Genomic DNA, 10,093 nt, shown 5'->3' with positions numbered 1-10,093 from the left:
TATTTGGATCAAAGAAGGATAAATTTCATTTGGTTTCTTTTCTTTAGGCTAGAAATGGGTTATATTGAATAAGATCCTATGATCCTTTCCTAATTGTCTATTACAGCTCCCTTTTAGCAGGACTAACCAGGCAAGTTCTTGCTCAGCACCAATAGTGGAGTATTCAAATTTCCTCACACTCACTTGACATCTCATCACTATATCATATTATCAGACACCTAGTTCGAATTTGAGACATAGGGTAATGCAATGGTGTAACTCTGTTTCGTGCTTAGAGCCACACAACTATCAGTTACTATGCCTAGTCATGCGTTATTTTCCAGTTTATCAGGATATCATTTTAGCCATCATGCTTCAGACTTAAACTATGTACGAAAGATATAAACATGTCGGTTCAATGGAAAAAGTACTCAGTCTTTTTGGGAAAAAGGACACAGGCAAGAAAACCCCAAAAGAGGATAGTGAATTGGGGTAAAATGATAGTGACTGTTAGGGTGAAGTCTGAGTAGCCCAATTCACTATCCTCTTTTGGGGTTTTCTTGCCCTCTCTACCCACAAAATTTGATACGCTCAAACTTACTTCTCAAATAAGAAGTAAAGCGGTTGTGTAAAGTAAATAACCCAACTAGTGAGGTTGGGATCATTCCCACGAGGAAAATAGTCTAGACTTAACTTGAACTTGTTATTACTATTGCTTGGTCAATGACCTCCTTATAAAGTAAAAAACATAAAAAGGGGGGTTTCTATTTCTAAATGAGTGGAAATAAATAACAAACTTGAAAGAGACACTTAACAACTTTGACTGTTGGATTTTAATCAATTAATTAAGGTAACTAGGGTTTATGTGTTCCCCACAGGTTCATAACTTGATAATTTTAACTATAACAATTCTTTCCTAGTATCTTGCATGCAAAGTGATAAGTTATGTATTTCTAAATCCATGGTCCGCCATCTAGAAAATCTCACTCCGCACCTTGGTCCGGCTACATGTGTTGTTATTCTAACCCTTATCCTTACCTCATATTAAGCATCGTCTTCGATATTTTACTAAGTTATTACCTCGTACCAATCAATACTAGCCTATTAGATAGTATACACTAATTCTATGTTAATAATTCTTTTCCTATTATCTACCTCCTTGGTTTGGAAAGTAGAATTAAGGCGAGTTCTAATGTTGGCCTTCCGTTAAAAAGACTTTTAAGCGAAAGAATTATTAATAAATGCAAGACACTAATCTAGAATTGTTATTTTAGTAAGGGTTTATCTTATTATTTGACTATGGTTCTCACAACCCTAATTATGTAGTTTAGTTACTCATAGCCATAAACACAATATTCAAATATATTAAATACGAATTCATGTACTTATTTCAATGACAAAGAATAAAATCCAAAGTTTGCTTGATTAATATCAAAAAATTACTTGCAAGAATCTACAAATCCAACACTAATACACAAAGTCTAAAAATGTGATGTCTAATCTCATAGAGTCTAACCTCAAAAATGAGGTTTTTTGAACTATTTATAAAAACAAAAACCTAAATAAACAAGGATTCTAATTGCTGGAAATCTGCCAAAACGTGGCTGGGTCGACGGAACACGCGATGGAGAGTCGTGGTCAAGACGGACCGTCATGGACTCCGTCGTCCCATACTTGTGTAATTTCTTCTGCTACTATCTTCATTCCCCTCGACGGCAAGTGTGATGGACCATTATAGGAACAACGGTCCTTCGAGGGTCTCGTTCCAAAACACTTCAACTCTTTGAATCTGGGTAATGGGATCACTTCTCTGAACTTCACGACGAACCTGCAGGACGGACCATCATAGCCACGATGGACCGTCACAAGCTTCTTAATCCCACACTTGGTTAGACTTCCCCATCTTTCTTTAGTAGCTGCACTACGCTGCCACCCACGGACCGTCACAAGCACAACGGACCGTCATCATCTCCGTAGGTGGTCTCTTCTGCAATTCTTCACTCCAAATCTCCGCATTCAGCTTTGGACAGATTTCCTGCAAAACAAAGAGAAACTTATTTAAAAATTAGCACAAAAAGGCTTTTGGAAACACTAAACTTAAGGAAAAAGTATTAATAATACCGTGAAACCACGGTATGTCATACATGGGTATTAAACTCCGCTAGATCCCTATATTGGCAGTATAGGTTCGAAGACTAGGAGATATTAGGAGACCCATACCTTGCATGTCCGAAAATCTCATCTCGTAAGAGTTACCTGAACCTCTACCCTTCTCAAAAGAAGGCATCAATGCTCATAGCTAGTTTATCGGTGCTCAGTATAAAGTTCCATTACATTCAACTCATACACCGTGGAAGTTGGTTTCTAATATGAGGACATCATAGCTCAATAGATGATTTCTCATCTCATCATTACTATTCAGTGTGTTCTCTTACCTGGTTTACTAATCCTAGAAAGTATTGTAATTTCTTTTTTGTATCTATATTTTCATCAATATTAATTATTTTTTGTACTATATGAGTTTGCATTTTTATTCCATTTTTATCTATTTGTATTCCTAGAAATTCTATTTGTGATTTCATAATTTCTGCCTTTCTTTTACTCAAACTTATACCTGTATTTTTTACTATATGTATAAATTTTTCAATAATCTTATATGTTCATCTTGTGTTCTAGAATATAACAATATGTCATCTATATATACAATATAGTTTTCTAGTTGGTTAAAACAGTTATCCATAATATGTTGGAATCTACCTGGTGCATTTTTATATCCAAAAGGTAAAACATTCCATTCATAGAAACCTTGCGGTACTGTGAATGCTGTTAATTGTTTGGATTCGTCTTCTAGTTTTATGTGGTAAAATCCTGATTTGCAGTCAAATTTGCTAAAATAATTATATCCTTGTATTTGTCTTATTTTTAGTATTTTGTTTGGTATCGGATAATTGTATGTTTTAGTTTTAGCATTTAGATTACGATAATCTATGACCATTCTACTTTTACCTCTTTTTTGTTCACTGTGTTTTATTATTATAAATGCTGGACTTGTATGTTTACTATTGCTTTTTTGTATGTAATTATTTTCTAACAATTCATTTATATGTATTTTAAATTCTTCTAGATTATCAAAGTTATATTTTAATGGTTTCTGTGTTATTACACTATTTTCATCTATTAATTTAATTTTTACTTTTGTCTTATGTTTTTCCCAACCTTGTAATGGATCTTCACTATATAATTGTTCTAGTTGTTCATTAATTAATTTGACTTTGTCTATAGCAAATATAATAATTTCTAATTACGTTATTTGTTTATTATTTATATTTTTCCATTTCTTGGTTTATCTTTTCACTTCCTTTTATCCATTCCATAGGTTTTCGTTGTTTATTATTTACTCTTTTTTCTCCTATCTTATTTCCGCATGGTGTAGTAAGCCACCAATGTGTTTTTGTTATTATGTGTGGATAATATCTATCTAGAAATTGCATTCCTAATAACATATCTTTGTAGTAAATTCAAAATTATACATTTCTTCTATTGTTAGTATTTTATCCAATATTTATATTTTTATATTTTTTGCTTTGTATTTAATCATACTTCCTTCATTATTAAATCCCGTTACTACCATAGGTGTTTTAAATTTTTCCCATTTATCTTCTGGTAAGCATTTATATTTACATATATTCGCTTCTGCTCCTGTATCTATCATAGGGGTATAATATCTGTTGTGATATCCTTCTACTATAATTTTTGCAAGTATAAATATTTTCATTAATCATTTTGTCCTTTTTATAATTATTTTCTTATTTTGACAAGTTATTGTTAATTGTTCATTTTCTATATTGTATGGTTTGACTTTTTCTAACCATTTTATTCCTAATGTAATATTATGATTTCCTTGGTATATTTTAAATTGTATTACTAAGGGTATTCCTCCTATAATTATTTCTTTTTCGGTTGTTTTTTCATTCGTGTTCACTATCTCACTAGGTAGTCCAGGGCATGTATGTCCTATTCTTATAATTTCTTCTTCTAATACTAACTCTCTTGTTATATAATTTTCTTCTTGTCCTGTATTTATTAATATTTTATATTTTCTTTGGTCTATTATTCCTGTTATGAAATAATGATATGGTGTTATTTCTTCTTTATCTAATAAGCTTTGTGGAATTTCATATTTCCTTTTAGATGTACTCATCCTTGATGAGGTAGCTCTTGTCAATGTATTTGGTACGCTTGAAGTGCTTAATCTTTCTTTTACTATTTCTAAATCTTCTTCTATATCAATTTCTTTATAGCTATAGTCATTATTGTCTATTATAGTAATTATTTTTTCAAAAGGATTTTCTATTTTTATTTTATTAATTTTATTTCTTGCTGTTATTTTATGCTTTGTTGTTAATATATACAAATTTTTACATCTTGCTGTAAATAATTTGCTTCCTGGTGCTAGTTCTATTCCAGACATTTTCCAATATAGAACTAATGATCTATCTATATTTTTATCTGTTAATGATACTGTATAATTAGCACTTATTGTAAACTTAAATTTTTTATATATTAAGTTTCCTTTTAGTGCGCTAATTATGCTTTTTTCTATAGGGTGTACAATTCTATCATCTGCTAAATATATTTCTATAGGTGTATCTATTCCTTCTCTAAAGCAGGCTTTTATTAATATTTCTGTTCCTCCTAAATGTACATATTTTATTGGTATTTTAGCTTTTATATCTTGTATTTCTTTGTTTATCATTCTTTTTTTTATTATAGGTATATTTGCTTTTCCTCTTGTGTATTTACAATCTATGATATGTTCTTTTTGACTAACTACATAGTATTCTTCTTGATTTGAACGTCTGGTATGACATTATCTTCTCCTTGACATTTTGAACATATATGGTCGGGGTATTTTTGTCCAATAATTTTGCAATATATGGTCAATAATTCTTCCGAAATAAACCCTTTTCTTAATGCTCTTGTTGTTGTTTTTTGCTCTGGCTTGAGTAGACTACTTAGGCTCATTTGAGATTGCTCTCATCTTGTATGTTAGACTCATCATGTTGTCACCACAATCATTAGTATTAGCACATTGGATCTTCATAATTACACACCTCTTTTTACGTGAATGTTCTATCATAATATGCCAATGCACTTGGCCATTTAGTATGTTTCACACTAGTACATAACCCTTCTAAAGTTTCATAATTTCATTGTTCATATCATCATTTCATTACATTAGGTTCACTTACTTGTAATGTCTGCTACAATTATGGGTCTCGATGCATACAACCCATGAGGCTCCAATCGTAATTCATTTAAGTGATTCATATCTTTCTCAGATCATGTGGTACAACACTTATGCATCTTGTATATATGCCAAGAACTCGATTTTAATCTAAGTAGGCAACATTAGTTTTAAAAATTTAATTCACGTATGACTTATGTATCCATATGGAATCGGGAAAGGGAACCCGATTTCAAATCCCTTGGACAACAATTATCTGTTTTTTTAATTCGGTGTTATACACACGACTTAGGGACCTAAGGTCAAGACCCGACGCCTTCATTTTATTTTTCCTTAATTTCTCTCTTTTTTCTCTCATTGGGACTGAGAGGATGTGGGATCGAACCCCCACAACCTGATTTTCTTTTTTTTCCCTTCTCATTAATATCTCTCCATTTGGCCGAGGGGGTGTGGGTTCGAACCCCAACAGAACCACTTTAATTTTCTCTCCTTAATTTTCCTTGGTTCAGCCTAGAGGTCATGGGTTCGATTCCCACACGCCTCAATTATTATTACTCCTCCTTATATATGATTGAGACGTGGTGGGTTTGAATCCCACTCATCTCATTTCTTATTTGTTTACTTCATTTCGGATCAAAACACATGTGTTCGAATCCCACATGCCACATTCTCTTTTTCTTAAATTTTTTCAATGAATTTGAACAGGGTAAGGTCACGGGTTTGATTCTCAGTGGCCTCACATATTTTAATTCATTTTTACATAGCATGATAATCCCATTCTCTTGGCCCAAACTTATCAATAAGATGCTGGAAATTTTTACATCATAGTTTCTCACCTCTTTCACATTAAATGTTTAGACGTTTCAAGTACTTTGTACTGAGTTCCTTAGGTGCATTTTCATGGATTCATTTGACTATTAGTTTTCACTCAAATAAGCATTTTTACATCACTTATGAACATCACCATTTCAGAAAGTGTATGCAAATGAAATACAACCATAAACATGTAAGTTTTTTGAACTTTTATGCAAAAGTGTATATCACTTAATTTTGAACAACATTCCCAATATTCACCTAATTCCGAACATACACACAAAAACATAAACCTTTATGAAAACACATTACATGTCTAATTTGTACCAGCAAACATACCCAACCTATCATTTAATGGGAGCTAGTGACAACGACATGCAACCGAGAACAACCCTACTTTTTGGAATACATTCGTCGAAATCTTAAGGGTCTCTTGGGAAAGGTATACATTGAGAAGATAACCCTTACCTTTTTGACGTTCAAACCACGACTTGTTGCCCAAAAAACTCCAAACAGACATCCAACACCGAAATTTAAACACCAACTCGACCGACTACCTTCTCTTTGCCTATATGATTGATTTCGTTGTTTGTTTTTATCTTTCGTGGTGAGCTCTTAAAGTGTGAAGAACATGGTTTATTGTTATGTTCTTGAATTTATTTTGGCATTGATACTGTGAAAGAGAAGAGAGATTGTTCGTGAATGTTGAGGAGGTAAACGTGAGAGAGTGAGACTTTTATTAGGCTTAGGAGTTTAGCTTAGGACTTAGTCAAATAAGGTTTTATTAAATGATAAAATTCTTATTTCCCATTTTATTAAAATCATCTAATCAATAATAAATATTTATTAATTACATCAATTTACCAACTTAAGTTAAAAACAATTTAGTTCACTGCTTCCACCTATGTTCGAACCTGGGTGGAGAAAGACCTCATTCTAAGAGCCAATTTTTCGTCCCTCTCTCCACAAAATATCCCTCCACCTTATTAATTAAAAAATTAATTATATATTTAGGGTAATTAGAATACTACCCTTAGCCTGGAAAAAGACCATTTTATCCCTATACCCTCCAAACCTAAGATTTTCCTTTTTTAAATCCTGTAAAGACTCATTAAGCTAAATCTTCATGTTCGGGAACCCTACATGTCTGGACCCAACCTTTCCTAGCTAAACTAACTCCCCCTGTTAGTTGGCTTGGCTGTTGTAAGGGTTAAGAGGTGTGGTTCTACGCACATCAATCTGTGTGAACATTTCTAATCGTAGCTATTCTAGACACACTAAGCATTATTTAGCATAGCAGTTTTTTTAGGTTTGTTACAATATAAAAAGGCGTGGACACCTGAGACACATAAGCAACTAGTTGTTGAACCTTTTGGTCATCCCTTGACGTTCGACTTCCAAATCACTTCAAACATTACACACTGCCTCTAAACAGTAATATAAGCCACTTTACGACCTTATAACCTTGATACAAATATGTTAGGATTTAGACACCCTAAATCTTTTTAGGGTCTTACAGTCAACATCACACGGTGATAAGCTAAGTTCCATTTATTGAAAAGACTTTATTAAAATTACATATATTATTTATGCCTGGAAAGAGTCATCTCCTCATATGCTAAGCTTATAGGTCATATATGAGAATTCATCAACCTATATCATGTGAGAAACCCTTTCACATGGACATATCATATGTAAGCACCTATATAGTGTAAGGTACATTTGAGAACACTTTTCAAGGCCCTTCTATTTCATATATCTTCATACATGTGTTTGTGTATACTTATATGCGAGCAAACCTTTCACATTACACATAAATGTCACACAAGTTCATATATCAACGCATAAGTCTCTTGGAGTAACTATTTGAGAAAACCTTTCATATCAATACTTTAAGACACTATGAATATTCGTATATCATCGTATCATATTTTTAACATCATAAAATATTATTCATATTTATAGCACATTCATAGTATGTTGTTTATGTACTTGGAAGACCAGCCTAGGAACTATCCTATAACGGCACACATGTGCAATGTATAGACGAGGTCCCATACCCTAGCCCGTACTAATACACCTATCAAGTCATCCTAGTTAATGATATACATAATATGTTTCACACACATGTACCTTACATGCATAGTAGAAGACATTTAGTGAATATGAGATAAACCTTTCATTAGACACAATGAACCTTTACTACATTGGAAGCATGCATAATGTGTGAGTGTGTGTGTAAGTTGGTAAACATGATATTATAATGGCTATCAACAACATATTGAGGCAGCCACCCTCATAGTAAAACAATGCACCAAGAAGCATAGACCACGCAACACAATTAAGCATAGGAGACTAACTAACTTCATATCACATTCAAGACTCCTAATCATAGCTATTCACACATTTAAAAAGGGTACATGGGTAAGTTATTATTAAATTTTAATAACTCATCAATTTAAGAACCTACACTTTACCCTGACAAAGATATACGCATGCTTATACAATAGCCATATAACCTAGATAAAATTTAGAATAAGAAAGTAGGCATAAGCTTCATATAATGTGATCATCATAACCACATATTCATAAAATCATCAAGTTGCCTTCATGGCCATAATTATCAAATACATATGACAATAAACTAAAACACCACCTCCATAAGTGGACCATTCCATATAATCTCATACAATGCTTCGTCATTTATCAATACTACAAGAAAAATAGAGAGGAAGAGCCATTCTTACCAAATCATGAACATAGGATCATCATTGATCAATACATCTTTTTAATCATCAATTCATGTATAGGGGAGTATTTAAATTTACTTTAATAATCAAAGAAACCATGTACAAGTCGCTACAAGATCATACTACAACCTAATACAATACGTCACCAATATACTAGAAGATTAAGAGTCATAGATCATCAACCAATTTCCTTAGAATTGTTCATAAATCATAGTTTACAAATAACATATATTTTGGGCAGTACCTACAGAGATAGAACATCACTGACTAATGCTTCATCTACAATAGAATATAGATCACAACATATACATTACTCAATCAAGTCTATAGGTTAAAAGAACCTTAATCAGTTTTTACCAATTCAATTTGTTATCTATTAATATTGGATCAATTATACCTAATTAGAATCACATTATACATATAGGAAGTATCTAAGACAATTAACCATTATCGAGTCACATAGCAACTATCTTAACGTTAACATCAAAATTACTACTTGATAGACTAGCCTTGTTCAAAATCTTCAAACCTGACCATCATTGATCAGTTCTCAAAAATTTGTCATCAATACACATACTAGGAAGTAGGTATAATCATATTTACATGATTGAATCACAATTTGATATAGATGAGATCAAGATCATAAAGCCATACATAGGCTAAAATGAAGTTTATGAGAAAACATGGGTTCATCATGCCATTGTATTAAAATCACTACTAAATCAGTAGATAATAATCAATAAATTAATATTATGTCTTTGAAATCAATTTGAGAAAGAACCCATGGCTAGATTGATGAAAAAGAGATTTCATCATGAAACTTCTTTGAAAACTTTGAAGAGGATTCTCTAGACGAAGTATTAACTAGAGATGAAGGATAATCGTACCTTTATTAGCTGGAGAAACCAATAAAAATATGTTAATAACCCATGGAAATTCCATCTACTAGCTTACCTTGAATTTGTCCTTCAATGGAGGTTTCTAGGGAGGATATTTAGGGAGAGGGAGGTTTTGATTTTTAATGGACAATTGGGTATGGGCGATTCACGTTTTTAACAAACCTAATATACCAAAAAATAGGTAAAAAAACCGCTTATGATTAGGTTAGCACGTGGGGGGAATTTCGCATTCACCCCATAATTAGGCAGTGTGCATGGAAGTAATAGAAACCTGCATCCACGGGCAGCCATCTAAGCCACGTTAGCCCATCCATGGACCGTTTGTGGCTTCTGCCGTTTAGGTATTAGGTTGTTCTTTGGGTAAGCCTTCCCCATGATAAGATTCCATAGACGCCTCCCCATCG

Source organism: Solanum lycopersicum, chromosome 12, assembly GCF_036512215.1.
Source record: "Solanum lycopersicum chromosome 12, SLM_r2.1".
Taxonomy (NCBI): domain Eukaryota; kingdom Viridiplantae; phylum Streptophyta; class Magnoliopsida; order Solanales; family Solanaceae; genus Solanum; species Solanum lycopersicum.
This window is presented reverse-complemented; position numbering follows the sequence as displayed.